The sequence below is a fragment of the Anomaloglossus baeobatrachus genome, chromosome 8 (assembly GCF_048569485.1).
Source record: "Anomaloglossus baeobatrachus isolate aAnoBae1 chromosome 8, aAnoBae1.hap1, whole genome shotgun sequence".
Taxonomy (NCBI): Eukaryota; Metazoa; Chordata; class Amphibia; order Anura; family Aromobatidae; genus Anomaloglossus; species Anomaloglossus baeobatrachus.
The window spans coordinates 224,225,124-224,232,672 of NC_134360.1; positions in this window are offsets into that span (position 1 = coordinate 224,225,124).

Here is a 7,549-nt window from a genome sequence, read left to right on the forward strand (position 1 = left end):
AGCATGTTTGGGGGTAGGATGAAAGAGGAAGCTTGGAAGACAAAACCAAAGAATCTAGATGAACTCTGGGAGGCATTTAAGACTGCATTCTTTGCTATTCCTGATGACTTCATCAACAAATTGTATGAATCATTGTTGAACCGCATGGATGCAGTCCTTCAAGCTCATGGAAGTCACACAAAATATTAAATATTGCTCTAATAGCACCCCAACTTCATTCACCAATGTTATGCAGCATAGATTTGTATTAGAAGTTAATTATTTGTTTGAATTTCACTTTACTTTCTGTGGGGGACAAAACTTTTGTCTTGACAAAATCTGACCTTTCTGTGTTCATTAAATGATCAATATTTCAGCTTTGCAGCAACTTTATTTTCATAACCTAAACCAAATTTGGGAGGGTTTTAGCTTTCAAAAGAGTAATTTATAAAACCAATGGATGAATTTAAAGTCAGGTTATAAGCTTTTATTTACATAACATGGATAAGCGACAGAACTTCTGTCAAGGAGTGTACAGTGTCAGTGTGCAGCTTGTATAACAGTGTAAATTTGGTGCCCTCTAAATTATTCTTTGCATGGTTTGCATGAGTGCTGCCAGCTGTGGGGGGCTACAGGCCATTGAGGGAAACCATGAATGCCAACATATCCTGTGACATACTGAAGCAGAGCAGGATCCCTCGCTTAATATTCCAACATGATAATGACCCAAACACCTACAAGACCACCGCTGCCTCGCTAAAGAAACTTAGCGTGAAGGTGCTGGACCGACTAAGCGTCTCCAGACCTAAACCCTATAAAGCATCCGTGAGCCCTACTCACACAGAAGGTGGATGAGTGCAAGGTCTACAACATCCATGTATAAATTGTATATACATAAAAACACCTAAAAGAGGAATAAAAATCCTCCAGAAATTAAGCAAAAACTCACAGACTAATGGCATATTCCTCTTTTTGGTGTTTTTTATGTATATACATATATGATATATTAGTGTAAGGACCCACAAAAATGAGGATCCGTGACGTGGATTGTGGGCTTTCCGTACTATGGCCATATTACCTACCAATACCTCATATATTTATTTATTCTTTTGCACAGAATATTTTATACAGGATGCAGCCAGGCCTCTTTATGTTAGGCCTTGCATATTATACTCACTGTCCCTACATGGAGCACATATTTAGTACTGGCGCAGCCCGCTTGCATCTACTGTGATGGGTGTAACTAATGGGCTGCATACCGGATACTGTGTGAACAGTGACTTATGCAAGCCACAAGTGTGCAATTTGAGGCTATGTGCGCACGTTGCGTATTTGTATGCAGTTACGCTGCGATCTGCACCGCAGCATAACTGCATGCGTCCTGCGTCCCCAGCATAATCTTTGAAGATTATGCAGGAGACGTGCGCACGTGGCGTATTAGAGCGCAGCGCTTCGGCTGCTGCCCGAAGCGTGCGTTCTAAGAAGTGACATGTCACTTATTCCGTGCGCTCTGCCTGCAGCTCCCACTCTGTCTATGGGAGGGGCTGCACTCAGCGCATGGAATCAGCTTTTTTTTCATTAGGACTCTTTCTGCAGCAATTTGAAGCGCATGTGTGCTGTTCAAATCGCTGCAGAAATTTCTGCAGGGACAGAACGCTACGTGTGCATATAGCCTTACCATCTTCCTTTGCACCTGTGATGTCTCCATTTAATGGAGGTCTTGCTGCATCCTGGAAGTGTATTAGTCTTTTTGGCCTTGGGCAGTTTACATCTTCTGCCATTAGTCTGTGAGTTTTTGTCTACAACATCCACCAGCTCTGTGATGTCGTCATGGAGGATGAAGAGGATCCAGCGGCTCCTGTGAAGCTCTAGTGACCTCCATGCCCAAGAGAGGTAAGGCAGTGCTGCAAAATATTCACACTTTGGGCAGAATTTGGCCATTTTTACTTAGGAGTGTACTTACTTTTGTTGCCAGCGATATAGACATTAATAGCTATGTTTTGAGTTATTTAGAGGGCACCACGTTTACAGTTATACAAGCTGCACACTGACACTGCACATTGTATCAAAGGGTCAGATCTTCAGCGTTGTCCCAGGAATAGATATAACAAAATACTTACCAAAATCTGAGGGGTGTACTCACTTTTGTGATATACTGAAGATTATGTATCAAGCATTACACCCTGTATTATACTCCAGAGGTGCACTCACTATTCTGCTGGTGTGGTCACTGTGTACATACAAGGTGGCCATAAAATACCTAAGGTGTTTGGAGCTGTGTGCAGCCTGACCCAGTGGACAGGATTGGCTGAAAATTGGTATGTATGCTATTCAAGGCATAGGAAAACGGAAGGCATCTTTAAAAAAAAAAAAAAAAAAAAAAAAATTATACCAAAAGTTCCCACCAGGGGAAAAAGTGTCACTGTACAGTGAGCGAGCGGCCCACAAACCGTGTGCTGATAATTGGAGATGTCACAATTGTTCCACAGACTATGCAGAACATGCTTGACGCTTGCGTGTAACATGTCTGGTGGGATGCTGCGCACTTCCAAAATGATGCGGTCTTTGAGGTCAGCCAGGGTGTCGACATTTCCCCGATAAACACGCTCTTTCAAGTGTCCCCACAACCAGAAACCACAAGGATTGAGATCGGGTGAACGCGGTGGCCATGCGTTAGGGAAGGAGCGGCTCAAAATCCTGTCATCGGGAAAATGTGCACGCAGAAGGTTCTTCACACGATTTGCGATGCGAGGAGGTCTCCATCATGCATGAAGGTGGTCGTCTGAAGACACTGCCGCTGTTTCCAGCATTGTCTGGGATCTCGCTGCTGTCACGGAACAGGTAGCAATCCCAGTTGGCCTCATTTCTTTGTAAAAGAATGGTCTGAGGATGAATGATGAAGCGAAGCCACACCAAACAGTTACCTTTGGCGAATGCAGCAGAACCCCCTCGACTGCATGCGGATTTTGGTAGCCCAAACACGACAGTTTTGTGTTCACCGTTCCATTCGTCGTACCACAGAACATTCCATGGCCAATTGCCATCCACTTCCACTCTCGCCAGAAACATGAATGCAAATGTTATGCGGGTATCATTGTCATGAGGAAGAAGTTGTTGATGGTGGCTGACTTTGTATGGGTATGCCCGCAAGACCTTTCAGAGAATTTTCAACATTGTGCTGTACGGGAGCCCCAATTGTCTGCAAACACTGCGTGCACTGCTGTAACCGGCAGGGTTATTTGTGCCCTGTTCCACATAGGCAGTGGCAATGTCCTCCACATACTCTCTGCTTACCGGTTGTCGCCCGCACCCTGGCTAAACGCTCAGTAACACTGTTGCCTCAAAACGTGTCATCATCTGTCTCAGCGAATTGACATCCATTGGATCGCTACGTGTGTGAAGGTCTTTCAAACGACGAAAGGCTCTCAGTGCAGCTAGCATTCCTAACATTCTCATAAAACAGCCGCACTGGCAGCACACGATCCAGCAAAGAGACAGGCATATTGCAGACTGAGTTGCAAGGCGCGATCACTGTACAGCACCACTTTTTTTACCTGGTGGGGAGTCTTGGTATAAAAATTTTTTAAGATGCCTTCCATTTCCCCATGCCCTGAATAGCATACATACCAATTTTCAGCGAATTCTATCCACTGGGTCTGTCTGCACACGGCTCCAAACACCCTAGGTTATTTTATGGCCACCTTGTATATTACATTACTGATCCTGTACTGATCTGAGTTACTGCCTGTATTATACTCCAGAGCTGCATTCATATACTGCTGTTGCAGTCACTTTGTACATACTGTACATTACTGATCCTGAGTTACCTCCTGTATTATACTCTTTTTCAGACAGGTAAAACTCCAGCTTGTCAAACAGCACAGCATAGGTCCTGGACGTGTTAGTCCAGTCAGGTATGTTATTACCACAAAACCTGCTCTAGCTTTCCAGCCCAAATACCCACACCAGTGAGAAGTCCTGGCTGCCTATTTATGCTGTCCTAATCCTGCAGCTGTGCAACTTACCTGTTGCTCCATAAAACCAGGCATAGCAGAGAAGGTCTAGGACAGGTTTGACCTCATTCCCTACTGCTCACCAGTATGAAAAGGCACTTGCTAGGAGAAATATACCTTCCGTCCGGCACCACACTTCATTGTGTTACATTACTCCCCTTTGTTCAACCCTGAGATGGTGGACACATGCGACATAGTGGATTCAGGACAAAGTATCTGCATTCCCCTGCAGCATACGTGCCTGATGTTCCACTGTAAACTTGAAATTTTGCTGGGACAGAACCACCTGGTGACCTGAGCATTCCTCTACTTGGCTTGATTCATTCATTTAAGAGGGGAATGATCAGTCACCAAGCGGAATGTCCTCCCCAGCACATAATAGCAGAGAAAATTGAGTGCCCACTTAATAGCAAGGCACTCCCACGGCACTTATACTGTATCCAACTTTAGCTGGGGTAAGCTTTCGGCCCATGAAAACAACGGGATGCTCTTCCCCGTTAATCTCTTGAGACAGCACTGCACCTAGACCAACCTCCGAGGCATCTGTCTGCACGATGAACTCTCTTTTGAAGTCGGGTGTAATCAGAACAGGTGCTCCCCACAACACTGACATCAATGCCACAAAAGCCTCAGCTTGATCAATCTAGCAGATCATCACAGCCTCCCCCCCCCTTTTAGACATTCCATCAATGGAACGGAAAATTTTGAATCGCCTCTACTTTGTTTACTTGGGGTCTGATGACTCCTCATCCAAAGACATACAGAGCTTTTTCCACCCCTAAAGTACATTTCTTTGGGTTGGCAGTTAGTCCCGCTTGTCAGAAAGAGCCCACTACTGCCTGAACCTTTGGTAAGTGACTCTCCTAATCTGCACTAAATACTTCAATGTGATCGAGGTATGCTGAGGCGAATCGGCGATGGGGACGGAGGTTGACATCCATTAACCGTTGGAATGTCGTTTGTAAGCCAAAAGGTAATACCTTATACTGATAGAGCCGTTTGTCAGTTACAAAGGCCGTCTCCTCCTTGGCGGCCTCTGTCAGGGGCACCTGTCAGTACCCCTTTGTGAAGTCCAGGGTCGAAAAGTACCATAATCCTCAACCTGTTTAGGGGGCAAAGTTTCTGCTATTTTTACTAAGGCGGAGGCTTCTCCTGAAACCACTGGAGTTAACAGAGCCTTCCCCGCAGGAAACGCTGGCAGCAGATTGTTCCTGCCAAGGATGTCCCTATCCTTCCAGGGCTTCAGCAAATTGATATAGTAGATCTGTTCTGGTTTTCTTCGCCCCATTTGGTGTACCTTGTAGTTTACTGGCCCTACCCTATTATCTAGTAGGGTCCCTGCCTCCTCGCAAGTAATTTGCTGTCTACGGTGGGCACAAGTACCAGCACCGAGTTAAAAGTTCACATCCCAGCTTCCGTTATAGACCCGACTCTGAGCCAGTTGTGCTGCGTCCATATGCTCTCAAACAAGTGGTAGCACTATCTCCATTCCTTCCTGCACTTTAGTGACTTGTTCTACGCCACTCTTTTGCGGTGTGGGCTGGTGCTCCCATGCATCTTTAGCTACGTCTAGCAACCCCCAAGGATGTCTGCCATACAATAGCTCAAAGTGCGAGAACCCAGTGGATGTCTTGGGCACCTCTTGCACCGAACAATAGGGCAGCAGGAGATCACAGGCCTTCCCATCCTTGGATACGGGCCTTTTTAGCATGTTTATTAATGTTTTGTTCAACCATTCTACTAGGCCGTATTTTTGAGGATGATAAACCGACCTGCGCAAACATTTAACATCCTGCAGAGTTCCTTCATGATCTTGGACATAAAGGAGATTGCTTGGTCTGTTAAGATCTTTGTTGGAATCGCTACCCAAGAAAACAGGGCCATGAGTTCTTTGGCCATGAGTTTATCCGATGTATGACACAGAGGAACCACCCCAGGATACCGGGTGGCATAATCAAGAACTACTAGGATATGCTAGTGACCCCTTGTGGACCTATTTAACAGATGCACAAGATCCATGGCCACTCTTTCGAATGGTACCTCGATAATGAACAGAGGTTCCAATGGGCACTGCAAATGTAGCTGGGGACTGGTTATCTGACACACTGGACATGAGTCACAATAGTTTTACTTCTTGGAAGACTCCTGACCAGTTACACAGCCCCACAATTTGGTCCAGGGGTTTTTAATAGCCCAAGTGTCCGGTAAATATGTATTGATGGGCCAGGTCCATTACCAGCCTGCGATAAGCCTGTGGCACCACCAATTTTTCTACCATTTCACCCCGTATATTGTCGACCCAATACACCAAGTCGTGGGTTCTCTCAAAGAGAAGAAACATGGTATCTGCCCCAAGTTGTTGGGGTTCTCCATCAACAATTATTATTAGTTATTATTATAGCGCCATTAATTCCATGCCGCTTTACAAGTGAAAAAGGGTATACATAAAAACTAGTACAACAATCATTAACAGTTCAAAACAGACCAGATTTACATTTTCCCTAGCCCAGGACAAAGTAGGGCCTCGGAGTTGTGTTGTGCAATATCAAAATTGTCAGCAAAGACATTTCCCCAGCCATCATTTCCATGGGAGATTTCTCCCCCTCCTTCTCCAGAATGGAGGTTAACCCTACAGCCAGCACCTCCTTCTCAGGGCCACAGGGCTCTTGCACCCCTTCTGTAGAATATTTTGTGGCCTTTACTGATTATGATTCATGTTCACCGGGTAGCATAACTGTTGGCCATAGGAGGGATTTTCCTTCATTCTCTACCCTATCAGTTTGCAGTGCAGATTCTAACGACTCCCACATCCCGACATAGTTTCCCAGCGGATGCGTTTTATCATCACTTGTGTGGTGGGATAGTCGTTTAAGTCCCCGTAATGCATAACACACCAAATTTCCGGCCAGTGAACTAGGTGGGTCGCACTAGGTTTTCCAGCACCAAGGTCACAAGTAGTGATGTGTCGGTCGCGAACGATGTGACACAAAGATCCGGCTCCCTGCTGTGACTGACAGGAGCCGGATCCCCGGTGAGAGGCACTAAATTCTCTAAACGGCTTTTTGCCGCTGAAACCCACCCTTGGATAAACCCCACCCACTCAACAATCTAATTGGTCCCTTGTAAGTGGGCAGGGTTTAGCCATGTGTGGGCGGGGTTTTATCAGCGTTACTATAATTTTAAATCTAATATATAGCAAAAAAGGGGTCAAGACAAGGAAAAACTCCTAAAATATAACATTTATTAGATATGCGGATAAAAGGTGGACTGCCACCATAAAAGAATAAAACATCTGTCAAGGGCTGCAGAGAGTGTACTAACAGCCTCCAGACAAATCATATAAGGCACACAGTACAGGAGGTATGAATACAAGTCACACTCAAACCTGCATTGATAAACACAGCTAGGATGGTCGCTTCATCAGGGTCAAACAAATGTTCGCAACCATTAAAGTAGAAAAAAACGGCCTTACCGTATTTTCATAGGGCATGTAATGATATGGCTCAAAATCAGGTGACCTCCTAAAGGTCTTGCACAAATACCTTCACTTTGCTCGA